Here is a 19487-nt window from a genome sequence, read left to right on the forward strand (position 1 = left end):
CAGCCCAGCTGTTGGAGCATCCCAGAGGGAACAACAGCCAGGAAGACCAGAGGTGTTGGGAGCCGGAGAAACAGCCAGGAGGAGCTGCTGCAGACCAGCTGGTGGTCAACAAAGTAAAAAGGTGTTTTTGCTGCAAGTCCAGTGGACATCTGCTTCGGGACTGCCCGAGAAAACAACAAAAACAGCAGAAGCACAAGAGGCAGCAGAGAGAGACCACCGCTTGGGTGTCTGCAGATGGTCAAGAAAATGAAGAGCTGTGGGTTCTGGACAGTGGAGCTTCTCAAACCTTTTGTAAAAGAAAAGGATTGCTAACTGATGCTAGGGCTTCAAACAAAAAACATGTAAGTCTTGCTACGGGCCAGAAAGCTAATGTGGTTTGTGAGGGGGAGATTGTGTTCCCACAGCTGGGACACACATTCAGGAATGTGTTGTGTGTGCCTAGTTTGCAAAACAATTTCCTGAGTATTCCAGACTTGGCAAAAGCAGGCTTTGAAGTAAACTTTGTGGGAGATCAGTGCCAGATAAAGCAAAATGGGGCAGTGTTGGCAAATGCTAACCTTAGAACTAATATGTATGTACTGCAGTGTGAGTCTAAGGTTGCGAATGTGCAAAATGTCCCAACCCATGATATGTGTATTCATCTACCTGCACAGGCGTCTGGCTCATGCTAGCTTTAAGGTGCTGAACAAAACATTGGAGTTGTGTGGGGGGATGAAAAACATTAAAAGTTGTGATAATTACTTAGACTGCAATATCTGCAAGGAGGTTAAAAGCAGGGCTTGCCCAGTAGCAAGAGCAAGCCAGAGAGAAACCAAAAAACCACTGGAGTTGATTCATGCTGATGTAACTGGTCCTTTTCCACCAAGTGTCTCCCACAACAAGTACTGTTTGATCCTAGTGGATGACTATTCTAGATTTGGCTGGGTCTATCCATTAAAGCAAAAGTCTGACGTTGCCCAAACTTTGAAGTTCTGGATAAGAAGGGTAGAAAGGCAACTTGGCGAAAAGGTGTGCTCTATTCAGACAGACAAGGGAGGAGAGTTTATGGCAAGCTCCCTAAGAAACTGGTTGCGTTCCCAAGGGATTAAACATAGACTTACCAATGTGGCAACGCCTCAGGAGAACGGAGTAGCAGAGCGTAGGGGAGGTGTCTTGCAGACACAAATGAAAGCATTGTTAGCAGATGCAAATCTTCCAATTAAGTACTGGGCTGAGAGTATTAAGACCGCGAATTATATTGGGAATCGCTTATGGTCAAGGGTACTAGATGACATACCTTATAAAATTCTCTATAACAAAAGTCCCAGTTTGCAACATTTGAGAATCTTTGGGACAAAGGCATGGGTTGACATACCTGTAAAGAACCGAAGAAAAGGTGGGAAAAGGGCACAGCAGTTGCTATTTCTTGGGTATGAAAGTGGTACGAAAGCGTAGGCTTTCGTACCACTTTCATCAGGTTTGAAGATGATAAAAATCTTTTGAGTTATAGTCGATCAGCCAGCTTTAATGAGCAAAGAAATTGGCCCAAGATACATGCAAACCTGCTGCCAGAAAAAGTTTTACTGCCGAGCGTACCTGTTAAGGCAGCTGAAACAAAGCTAAGAATTGGCAGCTCTCCCAGAGAAACTGAAAGGGAGGAGGTAAAGGTTGAGCATTTTTCTCCAGCTGCTAGCATGGAGCAGGGGGGGAAAGAAAGTGCAACAGGGACAGGAGGAGGTAAATCTCCAGAATCAATCCACCCCAAAAGCAGTCCTGAAGGTAGCCCAGGGGGAGAGATTAATGAACCAAGAAGGTCTGCAAGAAGTAATAAAGGTCAACCTCCAGACCGTTATGGGTTCCCAGCCACCATAAACCAGGTTTGTGTAACTGAGCCAGAAAACTTTGAAGTGCAAGAGTTACCTACTCTAGAGAAAGAGTCGTGGTTAAAGGCAATGCAGGCAGAGTATAACTCTCTGCTAAGCAACAATGTGTTTGTACCTACAGAATTGCCTGAAGGTAAAAAGCCCATAAGCGGGTTTTTAAAGTGAAAAAGCTGGCTGATGGTAGTTGTCAGAGGAAAGCCAGGTTGGTTGCAAGGGGCTTTACACAAAGGAAAATGATACATTATGATGAAGTGTTTGCCCCAACAGCAAAGGCTGAAACAGTAAAATCAGTTTTAGCAATGGCAAGTCTGAGAGGGTTAAAAGTTAATCATTTTGATGTTGCCTCAGCATATTTAAATGTTCCTATTGACACCGAGGTGTATTTACAGCAACTACCCGGTTATGAGCTGGAAAAAGACAGCATGGTGTTAAAGCTGCAAAGGGCACTATACGGTTTACACCAAAGTGCACGTCTATGGCATGAATGCATAGACACAACTTTGAAAAAGATGGGATTCAAACAAAGCCTGGCTGATTCCTGTTTATATTCAGCAATGGTGCAAGGAAGTGTTTGTTATTTACTTTTGTATGTTGACGATATCTGTCTAATAACAACTGCACAAAAGCAAGTGTCTTGGTTTATAAACAGCCTAGGTAACAAATACAAACTGAAGTATTTGGGAGAGATTCAGAATTACTTAGGAGTAGAGGTTCAGAGAAATGAAGAGGGCGTCTACTCTCTGAGTCAGAAGGAAAAAATCGAAAAGTTACTGAAGACATATGGAATGGAGAGGGCAAATGAGGTTGACACTCCCATAACTACCCAGTACAAAAATGAACCAGAAGGACAAAAATGTGAGAATGCAACAGCATTTCATTCTCTGTTGGGTTCTCTGTTATATTTAAGTTGTTGGACAAGACCCGACATAACATTGGCAGTGCACATGTTAAGCCAAAGAAGTGCAGACCCGGCTCAGAGAGATTGGGTAGCACTTAAAAGAATCCTAAGGTATCTGAAAGGCACAAAAGATTACAAACTGATGCTGGATACAGGATATGATCAGCAAATATATGCATACGCTGGTGCCAGCTGGGGGGGACAGAGAAAATGGAAAGTCTACCACTGGCTATGCCATATATATTGGAAATGCCCTGGTTCAGTGGAAATCCCAGAAACAAACATTTGTTGCCACAAGTACTTGTGAAGCAGAGTACTCAGCCATAAGCGAATGTGTGTCACAAATAGAGTGGTTTGCTTGTCTAACAAAAGAGCTTGGAATACCTTCTGAAATGCCAATCACTGTGCTAAGTGACAACATGGCTGCACAACAGCTTGCTAACCAACAGAACTTTAAGAGCAAGAGTAAACATATTGCTATAAGATACGGAAATGTGAAAAATGCTTTGGAAAGAAATGTGTTAAAGGTACAGCACTGTAACACAAAATGTAATGTGGCGGATTTGTATACAAAATGTTTGGATGCTCCTAAATTTCGAGACTTAAGAGAATTATTAGGTCTCAAGCCTTTGACTTAAGGAGGAGTGTTGGGATTCGCAGGATGATGAGTAAGTCTGCAGGCTTCAACAGGCTGATGCAATACTCTGTGAAGTGCTGGGTCAGAGTGACTCAGCAGGAATGTGATTGGCTATCACCTGTTTTAAAAGGAAAGCCTGTTCAACAGTAATTGTGGTTGTGGTTGTGGTGGTGCTTTGGTGTTGTGGTGGAGAGTATTTGTTTGCCTTAAGGAGCAGGTACTCTGTATGGACTGTTTTTGTAAATACTTGTATATAGCTCACATTAAAAAGACTGCACTGAAATGAAACCTGGGACTCTGAGCGTTCGCTAAAAGCGCCGCGAGGAATTCGCGACAGTCCCCTAGTTTGTTGGCCCAACCCGCTATGTTCCATGAGATAATGTTAAGGCTGCTCGTTCCATAACTGGCTTGGCTTCATTGTGGTGGGGAAATTGTTATCAGCTCTCCCACTGGTTCGGTAATGATGCAACCGTTCTTAGGATATGCACGGTGTTGTTGTTCTTGGGGTTGAGTTGCAGCATTTTCCCAATTTCCCGGCATCGACGGTGTTATCTGAATTGCTGGGACCATCGGGAGCCACCAGGCACGTTTGCCGAGACAAGCATCTGTTCATGTCCTTTACTTCGCAGGAAGGTGCAATTCACCAGGCGGATCACCACACGATCTCGAGTCAAGGCTATGGAACGGTTGTGCTTCACAGCTTGGAGGCATCGATACGCAACGTTCTTTTTGTTCCAGATGCTGCACACAACCTATTGAGTGTCTCGCAGCTGACTGAACAGGACATAGACGTTTCCTTCAAGAAGAGGAAGTGCACCATCACCAAGAAAGATGACTTTGTATTGCATGCTGATTATGTTGAGCGTTTGTTTGTATTGCATTATGATGATTCTGTTGATGTTGTGCAGGATGAAACTTGTTGTATTGCAGATACTAACAAGGTTTTGCATGCAGGATGTATTCAAGATTTTCACCGGAAATTTGGTCATTTACACTTCGAGGCAGTTTCCAAAATGCCTGTCTTAGTTGAAGGTATGACTTAAACCCTGCAGGTACCACATGAAGTGTAAGGTATGCGCAGCGAACAAGGTCAAAATGGCTGCAAAAGGTAAGGTGTCTAGTAGACAAGCTACAGAACCATACCAGGTAATGCATGCTGATCTCGTTGGTCCACTATCACCCTCTTTGGGTGGAGCCAGGTACTTCATGGTCCTCATTGATTCATTTCCCAGGTATATTTATGTGTGCAATCTCTTTTTTTAAAAAAATGATATTTATTAAAATTTCAGGGGGGAAAAGAATTACACAAAAAGAAGAAGTAAAAATACAAGAAAAATACAAAATACAAAATACAGAATAAAAGAATAAAAAGAAAAAAAAGAAAAATGGATCAATCTTTCCATAGCTTACATTCATATCCTTGTTTCCCTGACCTCCTCGTACCTCCCTTTTTTGTATTCCAGTTCAATTAGTTAAGTCAGCCATTTCTTTCCCTCTTTGTTTTCTCATGATCCTTTAACCTAATATATTATAACTTTAAATTTTCATCTGTTATCAATCCTTTTTTACATACACCTTTATGGCATTACTGCTTAAACCACCTAGCTTCATTCCAACATCATTCTAACATTCATTAATTTTACAATATTTCTGTAAATAGTCTTTAAATTTCTTCCAATCTTCTTCCACCGACTTTTCTCCCTGGTCTCGGATTCTGCCAGTCATTTCCGCCAATTCCATGTAGTCCATCACCTTCATCTGCCATTCTTCCAGAGTGGGTAGGTCTTGTGTCTTCCAATACTTTGCAATAAGTATTCTTGCTGCTGTTGTGGCATACATAAAGAAAGTTCTATCCTTCTTTAACACCAGTTGGCCGACTATGCCCAGGAGAAAGGCCTCTGGTTTCTTCAAGAAGGTATATTTAAATACCTTTTTCAATTCATTATATATCATCTCCCAGAAAGCCTTAATCCTTGGGCACGTCCACCAGTGGTGAAAGAATGTACCTTCAGTTTCTTTACATTTCCAACATTTGTTATCGGGCAAATGGTAGATTTTTGCAAGCTTGACTGGGGTCATGTACCACCTGTATATCATTTTCATAATATTCTCTCTTAAGGCATTGCATACCGTAAACTTCATACCTGTGGTCCATAACTGTTCCCAGTCAGCCATCATTATGTTATGTCCAACATCTTGTGCCCATTTAATCATAGCAGATTTCACCGTTTCATCCTGAGTATTCCATTTCAACAGCAAGTTATACATCTTTGACAAAATCTTAGTTTTGGGTTCTAATAGTTCTGTTTCTAATTTTGATTTTTCCACCTGGAAGCCAATTTTCTTGTCCAAATTATATGCCTCCATTATCTGATAATAATGAAGCCAATCTCACACTTTGTTTTTTAATTTCTCAAAACTCTGCAAGTTCAGTCTATCTCCATCTTGTTCCAAAATTTCCCAATATTTCGGCCATTTGACCTCCATATTGAGCTTTTTCAAGGCTTTCGCTTCCATCGGTGACAGCCACCTTGGGGTTTTGTTTTCCAATACGTCCTTGTATCTTATCCAAACATTAAACAATGCTTTCCTGACAATATGGTTTTTGAATGCTTTATGTGCTTTGACCTTATCATACCACAGATATGCATGCCATCCAAATACATTGTTAAAACCTTCTAGATCCAAAATGTCTGTGTTTTCAAGAAGCAGCCATTCTTTCAACCAGCAAAAAGCTGCTGATTCATAGTAAAGTTTGAAGTCTGGCAGGGCAAATCCACCTCTTTCCTTTGCATCTGTTAGTATTTTAAATTTTATTCTAGGCTTCTTGCCCTGCCAGACAAATCTAGAAATATCTCTCTGCCACCTCTTGAAACAGTCCATTTTGTCCACAATTTGCAATGTTTGAAACAAAAACAACATTCTAGGCAATACATTCATTTTTATCGCAGCAATACGACCCAGCAGTGAAAGCTTCAAATTTGACCATATTTCTAAATCTTTTTTCACTTCAGCCCAGCATTTTTCATAGTTGTCTTTAAATAAATTCCCATTTTTTGCTGTCATGTTAATCCCCAGGTATTTAACTTTCTTAACCACTGTTAAACCTGTCTCATTCTGAAACCTCTCTCTCTCAATTGGTGTTAAGTTTTTCTCTAAAACCTTGGTTTTTAACTTATTCAGTTTGAATCCTGCAACCTGACCAAATTCTTGAATCAGTTCTAAAACCCTTTTGGGACTAGATTCTGGCTCCTGTAACGTCAATACCAAGTCATCTGCAAATGCTCTCAATTTGTACTGTTTGGATTTATGTGTTCAATCTCAAGCAGAAATCAGAAGCGTTTCCTAGGTTCAAGGAATTCTGTGCTTGGTGGGAAAATGTGCATGGTAAACAGGTGAAGTGTCTATTTACAGATTGAGGAGGAGAATTCACTTCTCAGCAGTTTGAAGCTTTTCTGACTGAGAAAGGAATTCAACATGATTTGTCAAGTCCACGGTCTCCTTGGATGAATGGACTTTGTGAGAGGGCAAGCCAAACATTGCTTCAAGGCTTGAAAACCTTGCTGCATGATGCCAATCTTCCAGAGAGTTATTGGGCAGAATCGCTCAGCTGTTTTGTTTACACTTATAATCGGAGATTATCATCACCGATTGGTTGTACCCCCTATGAAAAGATGTTTGGCAAGAAACCATACATCAAGCACATGAGATTTTTTGGTTCTAACATGTGGGTTCACACACCACAAAGCTTCAACTTAGGCAAACATGGTTTGCATGGTATCTTTCTAGGGTATCAGAAAGGTTCTTACAGAGTAATGATGACTGACTCTAAGACAATTAGGCTCACTAGAAGTGTTGAGTACAATGCCAAGTGGGGGGAGAATGTGGGAATTTTCCAATGTTATCCTGATGACAGTGAAGAGACTGAGGATAAGCACCAGCAAAACCCCACACCCACTGATGAAGGTTCTGATTCTGAATCTGAGACTGAATCAGATGATTCAGAGGATTTCAAGAGTGCGAAAGCCTCTATGCGACACTCTGAAGGCTCTGATCGAGAAGTGAAGGAACCACTGTTCACTATAGGCCACTTTTCTCCTAAGAAAGAAGAGGAGAGTGTTGAAGACTTACGCTTGATTCGCAGGTCTGAAAGAGCCACAAAAGGTAGACCTCCAAAGAGATTTGTTGATGAATTTGCTAAAGCAGCAAAAGCTGTAACTGCTGTTAATAGCTCCAAGAAGGTATTTGAACCTTCAAGTTCCCAAGAGATCCAGGCTTTGGATTCAAAGGATGCTGAGCCATGGTTAACCGCCATGAAGGCTGAGCTTGATTCCTTAGAGAGGAACAAAACATGGGAGCTAGTTCCAGTAGTCCCAGGAATGAGGCTGGTTAGCAGCAAATGGGTATTCAAAGCAAAGACAGATCAAAATGGCAAGATAGACACAAAGCCAGATTGGTAGCCAGAGGTTTTTCACAGGTACAAGGAGAAGACTATCATGAGACCTACTCACCCACCGTGAGATATGAGAGCATTAGGCTTATGCTCAAACTTGCTGCAGAAGAGAATCTACAGGTTTCTCATCACGATGTGAATACAGCATTTTTGTACGGAACCGTAGGTGAATAACTTTATATGCTTCCACCTCATGGTGTACAGGTAAAACAGGGATTTGTTTGTTCTCTGAAGAAGTCCCTATATTGTCTCAAGCAAAGTGCACGATGCTGGCACTCTAAACTCACTGAAGTATTGTTTTCTCTAGGTTTTCAGCAAGGTAAAGCTGATCCATGTGTATTTGTCAACGAGGAAGGGCAAAAGAAGCTGTATTGCTTGTTTTATGTTGATGATATTCTTTTATTTTGGAAAGATGTCAAGATGTACAATAGCGCCCTAGCTCAACTGCAAGAGCACTTTGACATGAAAGATCTTGGTGAGGTCACCAACTACCTATCTCTAGAAATAGGGAGAGACCAAGATGGTAATATTTTAGTACACCAGTCACAGAAAATTGTTGATGTGCTAGCCAAAGTAAACCTAATGGATGTTAACCCTGTAGACACACCAATGACAACAGGTTATCAGGCAGATGATACTGAAGAAGCATTTTCTGACACTACACTGTACAGAAGTGTGCTAGGCAAACTAAACTTCATTGCCAGATGTTCAAGACCTGACATCGCAGATAGCACTAATTTGCTAAGCAGACATGTCAACAATCCTACGGTTAAGGATTGGAAAGCTCTGAAACGCATAGCACGCTATTTGAAAGGCACTATGCATTACAGACTGAGATTTAACAATCAGAAGTCTAGCGGTATTGAGATATTTGCTGATGCGAGTTTTGGAAGTGCACTACAGACAGGAAAAGCATGTCTGGAGTTTGCTACATGTACAATCAGGGTCTATTTGATTGGTTTTGCAGGAAGCAAACAACAGTAAGCTTAAGTTCTTGTGAAGCTGAACTGAATGCACTGTCTTATTCACTTGTGGATTGTGAATGGTTGTTACAATTGTGTAAAGACATGAGAATTCCTGTAAAGTGTCCAATCCAGGTTTATCAGGACAACAAAGCATGTTTGGCTTTGCTGACTTCTGAAGGTTGTAAGCAAAGCATGAAGAACTTGCAATTGAAGCTGCAACATGCTAGGGAATGTGTTCAGAAAGGACTCGTAACAGTGTCCTACATGCCAGGTAATGAAATTCCTGTTGATTTATTGTCCAAGGTTGTTCCAAGGGATCAACACGGTACCTATGTACAGAAATTGGGTTTGTACTGAGATTGTACTGACACACTGCCCAGTGGTGTTCACACAAAGGGGGAAGATGTTAGGTTTCTGTTATGCCACTGTGCAGTGCTTGGAGTCACAAGACTCTGTTTACATTCCAAACTGTTGGAAGTCTCACGGGAGACAGATGTTGATGTTACTGGTTTCCTGTTCCTTTGTTCCAGTTGGTTCTCTGCTTTCACAGAGAGCAGATGTATATTCTTATTGTCCTGCATAGTTAGAAATAAAACGTAGCGATGTAGGCTCATATTTCTTGTCCTTCTGCTGCTGTTTGTATACTCTGCGTAATGGGAACGTGCCTGGAGCCTCATCAAAGGCTTAGGTCGTTAATCACCGTCAGAGGAGATTCTGGAGGACTTGACCAGAGGAGCAGCTCGGTTGAACGGAGTTCCGATAATTACCCCCATATAAGCCCTGAATTATCGGCACGGTCGGGGTCCGGTCTCATGGGAGTTAACCATTTCCCACCGCTGGAAACAGGAAGCCAGGGCTAGAGCTCTAAGGTTGCTCCTGATAAGCAAGTTACTTATAACCAATCTTTAGTGTCCGTTTTAATTTTTTTGTTTCACTGTGTTAAATTAAATTCTCTTAGAGCTCTGGTTTATTGTTTTAATTTATTGTTTTATGCCCTTGTATATTGTTACCCTCCCTTAAAAGCTGCATGAAGTGGGGTTGGGCTGAGTACTCTCCCAGGCAGTACTAAACGCCAAACGCAAGATCGTTTGTGAGCTACAAACTACAAACAACTCATTTATCATAATCGCTAACAAGTGAGCCTAAGAGCAGCTGTAACGCATCCTCAAAATGTTTTCCCCCGCTGGATGAAATCGCCCCCAGCCTCACAAAACTCAAGACTGCTGTATTTTGATGAGAACTGATTCCTAAGTTGCAGACAGATAATATAAACATTGTGGTACATTATGGTACTTGCTAGGAAGAATTGCAAAGACCTGGGAATTGTGCCAGCCTTGGTGGTCAGCTCCCGGGGATTTCGTGGGAGACAAAGTAAAATCACACAATATTTCCCCCAGTTTGAGGAGAGCAGGAGGGTGCCAAGCGAGTAGACATTGCATGGGGCCCTTCCTTCTCCTCCCACTGTTTTGGATCAGCCAACTCGCCTTAAAGGGCCCCTACAAGAACCAGAGAATACAAATCACTTAATAATCCTGGCTCAAGAATTTGCCCTGGCTGAGGAATCCAACAAGACAAATACAACTGACATAATTTCCCAGAGGCTGCCTTCTGAGTCAGAAAAAAACTCCCAAAGCCAGCAGGTCACTTCCATATGCATCCAAGCGGAGGAGAGAGACGGTTATCTTCAGGACCAGCTCCATTTGATAGGACCACCTGTCCATTATGAAAAATTTCTTAACAATAACAAATGGGCTACTCCTGACGTTAGTGGGAACTTGCACACTTCAATAAAAAGGTACAGAGCCTAATGTTACTGATTCATTGATCAGCCCCCTCTGAACCAGCTAATACGAAGCAGCTAGTAATCAGTAAGAGACTACATAGCCAAAAAGCCAAAGCAAGCAAGAAGAGCAAAAATATTAAAACATCAAGGAAATCGAATATAACCCATCGCATTCAAAAAAAGCAATGGCAGAAACTGTATAAATTGATTCCAACGACATCCACAACCGGCCCAAACAAACTTGCCCCACAGGACAACAAAGAGGAAAGTAAAGTGGGATCAAACACAACAGAGATCCAGTCAACATCTGAGGAAGTAACCCCGAAGCAGGGTATCGAAACAAATGAAGTGACAGAAGCAACACCTCTGAACCCTGGAAGGAAAACATCTGGAAGTACGGATATTAGAGAAGATATGACCCATAACATTGATTGTGACATATTACAGGATAACTCAGTTGCCCGGCAAACTTCGGTCCAGGGAAAAGAATGGAATTTGATATTGATACCTCAAAAACTTGTTTTTGTCAACTACCCAAAACCGAAGGCCTTTCTATCATGGATAGATCACATAAAGCATCTTCTGAACATCTTAAATGATATGCTGCCAGGTGTAGTAAAGCCAAACGACATTGCTTCTATAGAGTACTTATACTATGATGGTTATTCGGTATGAGCATTCACTGGGCAACAATTTTTTACTTTTTGAATGTTGTCTAGATTTCTACAACTGATTTAGGGTATTTTTGCACTGCTGAATCAGGAAATGGCATCCGTTTCTCTCCATCAGGTCAGGTTTTTGTGTTATGTTGATTTGAAAAAAATCAGATCTTGTGACAAAATCAATTACATTTTTGTGGCATTATCAGCTGATTTTTGTCAACACATATCATCCTAAATATGTTTTTAAGAGAAAAAAAATGTTTTTCCAACAACATATATTGATTACCTGATAGAAACATCGATTACTGTAAACTGAATGGTGGGCATTGACAAAGGTAAGTACACGTAAATTGCATGTTGCTTCACCATTTTTCAAACTTCAGGGCTTGAACTTCCATTTCTTGGATCTCCTGGAATGCTCAGCGGCAGGGAGGTCTCTCTTCAGAGTCCAACAGTAGTCAGCCATCATGACCCTGATACCTGGTCTCCATCTCTTTCATGTCCTGATGGAATCTCTCCCCTTGCTTGTCACTCATTGAACCCAGGTTCTCAGGAAACCAGTCCAGATGTGAAAATAGGTAGTGCATCTTGACGCTCATGTTGCAGCCCAGGTTTCTGAAAGCAGTCAGCATGTGGTTGACAAGTTCTGCGTAGTTTCTGGCCTTATTGTTGCCAAGAAAGTTCTTCACTACCAGAACAAATGCCTTCCACGCTTCCAGTTCCACTTCGTTCATTGAGTTTCCGAACTCTGGATCTCTGATGAGCTGACGGATCTGAGGACCGTCAAAGATGCCAGCTTTCAACTTCTCCATGGTCAATCCTGGAAAAGCCTGGCACAAGTAAGTGAAGCAGTCACCATCCTTGTCCAGAGCCTTGGTGAACTGCTTGATTAAGCCAAGCTTGATGTGCAGCGGTGGGAAGAGTATTCTGTCTCTGTCCACCAGAGGGTCGTTGATGACGTTCCTTTCTTTGCAAGGCACCAATTCCTCCCGCACAGGCCAGTCCTTCTTCGTGTAATGCTGAGCACGGTCCCTACTATCCCACATGCACAGAAAACATGGGTACTTGGTGAAGCCAGACTGTTGTCCCAACAAAAAGTTCACCATCTTCAGGTCAACACAAATAAACCACTTATGCTGATCATAACCAATTTTCTCCAGCACATACTTCACTGCTTCATAGTTCTCCTTCAGTGTAGTCGAGTGAGCCAGGGGTATAGAGGCAAACTGGTTGCCATTGTGTAGCAGAACACATTTCAGTGATCGCTTGCTGCTGTCAATGAACAGTCTCCAATCTTTGGGTTCGTACTGTGGCACTCCAAGCTTGAGCAGAAGCTGTGCAATATCTGCACAGTACACCAAGTCCTTCTCTTCCGAGAAAAAACGGAGGTACTCTTGATGCCTGTTGCGGAAGAAGCTGATGCGAGCACTGTCAGAGAGGAGGTTTTTTTCCTTCAATCTGGATGCCAACAGTTCGGCAGAGTCCTTTGACAAGCTGAGGTCGCGAACTAGATCATTCAACTCCTTTTGGGAAAATGGATGTGGAGCATCATCTTCAAGAACCACTTCTTCTTCTTCATGTCCTTCAACACTGGAGGCATCTTCGTCACTAATGTCAGGAAGTTCTCCGAAGATAGGCACTGGAATTTCATCACAATGAGCTACAGGACGACGTGCTGATTGAAGATCAGGATACTTGAGGCTGCTCCGGTTCTTTCTGTTGATCCCAGCCGCACCAATTTATGGAAGATTTCGAGGTTTTATGACTTCAAACTGATCCCTTTTCAACATAATCACCCAGAACTATCGGACCTGAATACTTCTTGTCATTAAAATAATCATTTCCATTCAAAACAATTCTTCGACATGGCATTTTACCCCCACCAACTTCTTCTAAAATGCTCCACACAAGCGTACATGTGAACAAAAACGCAAAGAACGACATGTGGCCATAGCTCAAAAACTTGACCTGATTGAGCAAAACCAATGTGATTTTTGGATTCAGCGCATCAGATTTGTCCTAAATCAACTGAAAAAACGCAGACAACAAATTTGTTGTTGACCAGTGAATCAGTGACTGATTTACTCCCTTGTCACAAACTCTTTGTTACTCTTGCTATATATATCCTCACCTCGCACCAAAATGATGTTCTCATCGGGCAGTTAATCATCATATGTACTAAGTTCGCATTTTTACTTCCACATCTCCAGCAGTTGTCTGCATTTGTTATTTTATTCTGGTAAAGTTTTGCTGGAGTCCAGTGGACTCTGAATATTATTTTCTGCTGAATAAGTCTTAGTCTTAAATCCATAGAAGCTATTTCTGTTGATTTTATACTTGACTCCCATATATCATTTGTTATCTGTACCCCTAATTCTTCACTCCATTTTTGTCTGTCATATTCTAAATCATATTTCTTTCTGTTGAGTAGGGTTTTATATAGTGCAAGTGTAGAGTTCTTTGTTTTTGTTGCAGAAATTAAATCTTGTAGCAGCAAGGGTGTTTCTGATGCTGCTATAGCGTCAGGACCAAACTGCCTTTCCAATAAATCTGAAGATTTATTGCTCAGATAAGGCTGGTGTCCGGCCCGCTTTTGCTGCGCCAGGCCTCTGCATTCCAAAGTCCGCATTCCGATGCTCTGAGCAAAATAGCAGTGTTTAGCAGCGTCCAGAGAAAGCTGCTGTCTTCCGTGTGCATTAACAGAGTCTCACACAGAGATACTAATAACTAAAAGCAGTTTATTACAGCAGAACTAACCGTTACCTAACACAGCGCGCAGCATCGTGAAAAAACACGTCTGCTCCTCTTAAAAGCAAAAGCAGAATAGAACAAAGGACTGAGACTCTCGGAAGTGACGCAGAGTCTCCCCACCCCACAGTAGGCAGGACGTACACTCTGAGCTGTTTAACCCTGTAAGCTCAGGTTCTCCTCACACATATGTTTCAATTGGGTGTATTGCCATTGTGTTTCAATGGTTAATCCACACTTTACTTGCAAAGTCTTATGTTCCACAAATTTGTAATTTTCATCAATTAATTGATTCAATGTCAAAATACCTTTTTTCATCCAATTTTGCCAAATTATTACTTGATTTCCAATTTTTTATTTTGGGTTGGCCCATATTGTTAATTTCTCATGCTGAAAGGGGTCATCCTTATTATTTTTATTTATATTCATCCAAATTTTTATAGGTGCTTTAATAGTCTCCAGGATAATAGGGTGTTTCATAAAACTGGAGCCGAGTTTAGTCCACCCTACAAGAGGTTCAAAGAAACTGTATTCGAGACTAGCCCAATTGGGATTCCTGCTAGCTCTCCAATCGTTAGTCTTACTCAGCAGGTAGGCTTGGTGATATAGTTCCAGATTTGGGAGGCCAAAGCCACCTTCCTTAGTTGGAAGTTGCATTTTATGTAGTGATATTTTTGGTGGCTTTGTACCCCATAGGCACGATCTAAATAGTTGATTTATTTTTTGGAAGTAAAATTTGGGAATATGTATTGGTAATCCTCTAAGAATGTATAAAAGCTTTGGAACAACATTCATTTTGAGGACATTAACCTTTCCCCAAAGGGAAAGGTTTAGAGGTCCCCACCTTTCAATATCCAAAGAAATCTCATTAATAATTTGATTCAAATTTAATTTTACAATTTGGTCTATATCTGATGAAATCATTATACCCAAGTATTTAATAAAGTCTTTGCACATCCGAAATTGATGGTTCCTATAGTTCGAAAGCACGTCAAAGTGCAAGCAGATAAATAGGTACCGCTCTGGCAGTAAGGTAAACAGCGTTTCCGTGCGCTGCTCTGGTTTGCCAGAAGCAGCTTAGTTATGCTGGCCACATGGCCTGGATGCTGTATGCCGGCTCCCTCGGCCAATAAAGTGAGATGAGCGCTGCAACCCCAGAGTCAGTCACGACTGGACCTAATGGTCCTTTACCTTTACCTTTATACAATGTAGCCCTTGGCCCAATTGGTAAAATCTCTGATTTTGTCCAATTTATAGAATATCCTGATATTCTGCCAAAGGTTTTTATTTTCTCCATAATTTTGGGAATTGTTTCTTCTGGTTTTGTAATAAATAAAAGGATATCATCCGCAAATAATACAATTTTGTAATTATCTTTGTTGTGTTTTACATCCTTGTCTCGTTCCTCGATTTAAACTAATCAAATTCAAAATTCTTCCGTTTGTAACAATCTGGAACGTTGGGTTTTTATAAATCATTTTAATCCAATTAGAGTATTCTATAGGGAAACCAAAATTACGTAACACAAACCCTATGAACTCTTTATATATTCTGTCAAAAGCCTTTTCTGCATCTAATGACAATATCATAAACTCATAGAATCATAGAATCATAGAATCCTAGAGTTGGAAGAGACCACAAGGGCCATCGAGTCCAACCTTCTGCCAAGCAGGAAACACCATCAGAGCACTCCTGACATATGGTTGTCAAGCCTCTGCTTAAAGACCTCCAAAAACTCCTCTTCATCTGCATTTAAATTTATCAAATCTATTGTTAATCTGATGTTATCTGTAGCTTGTCTTGTTTTTATAAAACCTTTTTGATTATTAGGTATCAAGTCTTGAATAACTTTTTTGTTATTTTGCCGCCAATATTGCATTCAAAATCTTTGCATCAACATTCATTGATGATATTGGTCTATAATTTGCCCTTTTAGTAGGGTCTTTGTTAGGACCAACACCAGCTGATGACATGGCTCCCCAAATCTCTTTTCTGATGAGAGCAGCTTTTGCATCTCACTTGGAAATGAAGGACCCAGAGTCTGGAGGAAGAATGGGGAGGCACACAATGCCAGATGCTTGAAGTCCAATGTGAAGTTTCCACAGTCTGTGTTGATTTGGGGAGCCATGTCATCAGCTGGTGTTGGTCCACTGTGCTTCATTAAGTCCAGGGTCAACACAGGCATCTACCAAGAGATTTTGCAGCACTTCATGCTTCCTTCCGCAGACGAGCTTTAATGGGGATGCTGATTTCATTTTCCAGCAGGATTTTGTCACCTGCCCACAGTGCCAAAAGTTCCAAAACCTGGTTCAATGCCCATGGGATTACTGTGCTTGATTGGCCAGCAAACCCGCCTGACCTGAACCCCATAGAGAATCTATGGGGCATTGCCAAGAGAAGGATGAGAGACATGAGACCGAACAATGTAGAAGAGCTGAAGGCTGCTATTGAAGCTTCCTGGTCTTCCATAATACCTCAGCAGTGCCACAAGCTGATAGCATCCATGCCACGCCGCACTGAGGCAGTAATTGATGCAAAAGGGGCCCAAACCAAGTACTGAGTACATGTGCATGCTTCTACTTCTCAGAGGTCCAATATTGCTCTATTTGCAGTCCTTGTTTTGCTGATTTCATTTAATATTCTAATTTTCTGAGATTGTTAATTTGGGGTTTTCATCAGCTGTACACCATAAACATCACAATTGTAACAAATAAACACTTGACATATCTCGCTTTGCATGTCATGAGTCTATCTCATATATTAGTTTCACCTTTTAAGTTGAATTACTGAAATAAATGAACTTTTCCACAATATTCTATTTTTTCGAGTTTCACCTCATTGATGATATTGGTCTATAATTTGCACATTTAGTAGGGTCTTTGTTAGGTTTTGGTATAATTATTATTAAAGCTTCATTGAATGTTGTAGCAGATATACCTTTATGAGCTATTTCCCCATAGACTTCTAGAAGTCTGGTGACTAGTCAATTTTTGAATATTTTATACCATTCTATAGGAAAACCATCTGCTGCAGGTGATTTCCCATTCCCTATTGTTTCTATTACATTCTCAATATCTAATATATTTAGGGGTGCTGATAGCATATCTTTTTGAACTTCTTCAATAGTTGGTATTTTAATATCTTGAAGTTTTCCATCTCGTCCTCTGATATATTTTCTGGCCCTTCGTATAATTTTTTGTAGAATTAAAAAAATTCATTATTGATATCTACTGATGAGGTTGCTGCAATGTTATTTTCATTTCTTATTAAGGGTATTCTTTGGTTCGCTTTCTTTTGTTTTAGATGATTAGCTAGAATTTTTGTCGGTCTTTCTCCCTGTTCCCAATATATTTGTCTTAGACTTAGTAGGCTGAACTCAATTTTTTGAGCTAGTATATTATTCAGTTCTAATGTTAGTTGTTGTATTCTTTCATATGTAATCTTAGATGGATTATTTGCCATATCACCCCACAGTGTTTTTAAAGAAGTTTTTAGATTATTTTCTTTTAATCTTTGCAGCTTGGCTTTGTTGGCAGAAAAGGATATTATCTTCCCTCTGATGTAAGCTTTATATCCTTCCCATTCCATCAGTCTTGACGTTGAAGATTTGGAGTTATTTGTAAAATACATTTGTGTTTCTTGTGTTATATATTGAATCAAGTTTTTTTCATTTAATAATGATATATTAATATACCATCTCCTCATGCCTTCCTGGGTTTTAGATAAATTATATTCCAGTATTATTGCTGAGTGATCAGCTATAATGGGAATATCAATGTCACATCGGCTAGTAAATGTATGTAATGATGCTGATGTTAGGAAAAAGTCAATTTTATGCTGGGTATTACGAATTCCTGCATAATATGTATATGATTTTTCCTTAGGGTGGTGCAATCTCCATGAATCCACCAAATTCCACTGTATCATGGCAACCGCATTCCTGAAACACCAGCGGGAACTTCACACAGGCTGCCACCGGCAGAGCCAATGGAAATCGATGGAGCCCGCATGCGGGAAATTTCAAAGGCTGAGGTCCCAAGGAAAAAAGGAGGGAAGGGATTGGAAGTCAGCCAAAAAGTGCTTCCTCTGCCAGCGTCCGGGCCATTTTGCCAAGGCTTGTCTGCAGTGTAAAGGCTGGCAAGGAATGGTGGGGGTGGCAGCTAAGGAGGAGGAAGGAGGGAAGCATAAGGAGCAGGGAAACGAAAATGCCTGGCTGCAGGTAAACAGGGGCAGCAGTCAGGCGGGCAACTAGTAGAAGGGCCCCAACTGTGCCCTCCCCCAAGGCGGGCATAGCAGTCAAGGTGGTGCCGGAGCTCCCTAATGGCCACCCAATGGAAGTGCAGGCGTTAATCGATTCAGGAGTGAGTGCCAATTTTTTCAGCAGAGACTTTGCCTTGGAGCATCAGTTGCACCTGCTACCACTAGATTTTCCCTTGCAAGTCACCACCATTGATGGGAGCCCCTTTTCCATAGTCAACACTGAAATCCATGTGGTATTTAAAGGCATGTTTCAAGGTCCCTCCAAAGTTAGGGGCCCCCACAACTCCGAGCTCCCCCCGGCCTAAAGCCAGACTTGAAAGGTAAAAACATCCCTGCATAGGGGGGTCCATCCAGCCCCCCATCTCCAAACCAAACAGAACTCCATCTCTCCAAATCTGACTTTTTCCAGGTTCATTCATCAAATCCAACGACTCATGTTCCTGCTGGGCCACAGCTCCCACCACCTCTGCCACCCGAGGTCCAGCAACAACCTCCTCCCTCATCTCATCTGTCAAAGCACATTCCTGGATTAATTCCTGAGTGGGTTCTATATAGGTACCCACTGTCTCTCCAAAATTTCCGATCGCAACAGTCGGAGAGCCAGTGTGGTGTAGTGGTTAAGAGCGGTAGTCTTGTAATCTGGGGAACCGGGTTCGCGTCTCCGCTCCTCCACATGCAGCTGCTGGGTGACCTTGGGCCAGTCACACTTCTTTGAAGTCTCTCAGCCCCACTCACCTCACAGAGTGTTTGTTGTGGGGGAGGAAGGGAAAGGAGAATGTTAGCCGCTTTGAGACTCCTGAAGGGGAGTGAAAGGCGGGATATCAAATCCAAACTCTTCTTCTTCATCAAATCCATCTTCTCATGTAACTGTTCCAATAAAGCACTTGTCTTGCAAAAGGCAAGCACCAGAGCCTCTGAGCACATTCTTGTTCAAGGTCGAAGTCTGGTCCCACGATCTTTAATCTTTACAGCTGCAAAGCTCCCCAGTTCGACTTTAATAACAGTTTCACAAGCTCCCTCTAGGGGAAACAATTTCTATTTGTATCCATCTTTTTTTTTTAAAAAAAAGGCAGATCTAGCAACAAAGTTTTCCTTTTTTGGATATTTTGTCGATATTTTGTTCCTTTTAAATGCGAAAGGGAACAATGGAATCAATATGTTTCTGTTCTTTTAACTATCTGTCAAAAACGTTTGTCCATAGTCAATGAGCTTCTCCAAA

Source organism: Podarcis pityusensis (genome assembly GCF_964106645.2).
Source record: "Podarcis pityusensis genome assembly, chromosome: W".
Lineage (NCBI taxonomy): Eukaryota > Metazoa > Chordata > Lepidosauria > Squamata > Lacertidae > Podarcis > Podarcis pityusensis.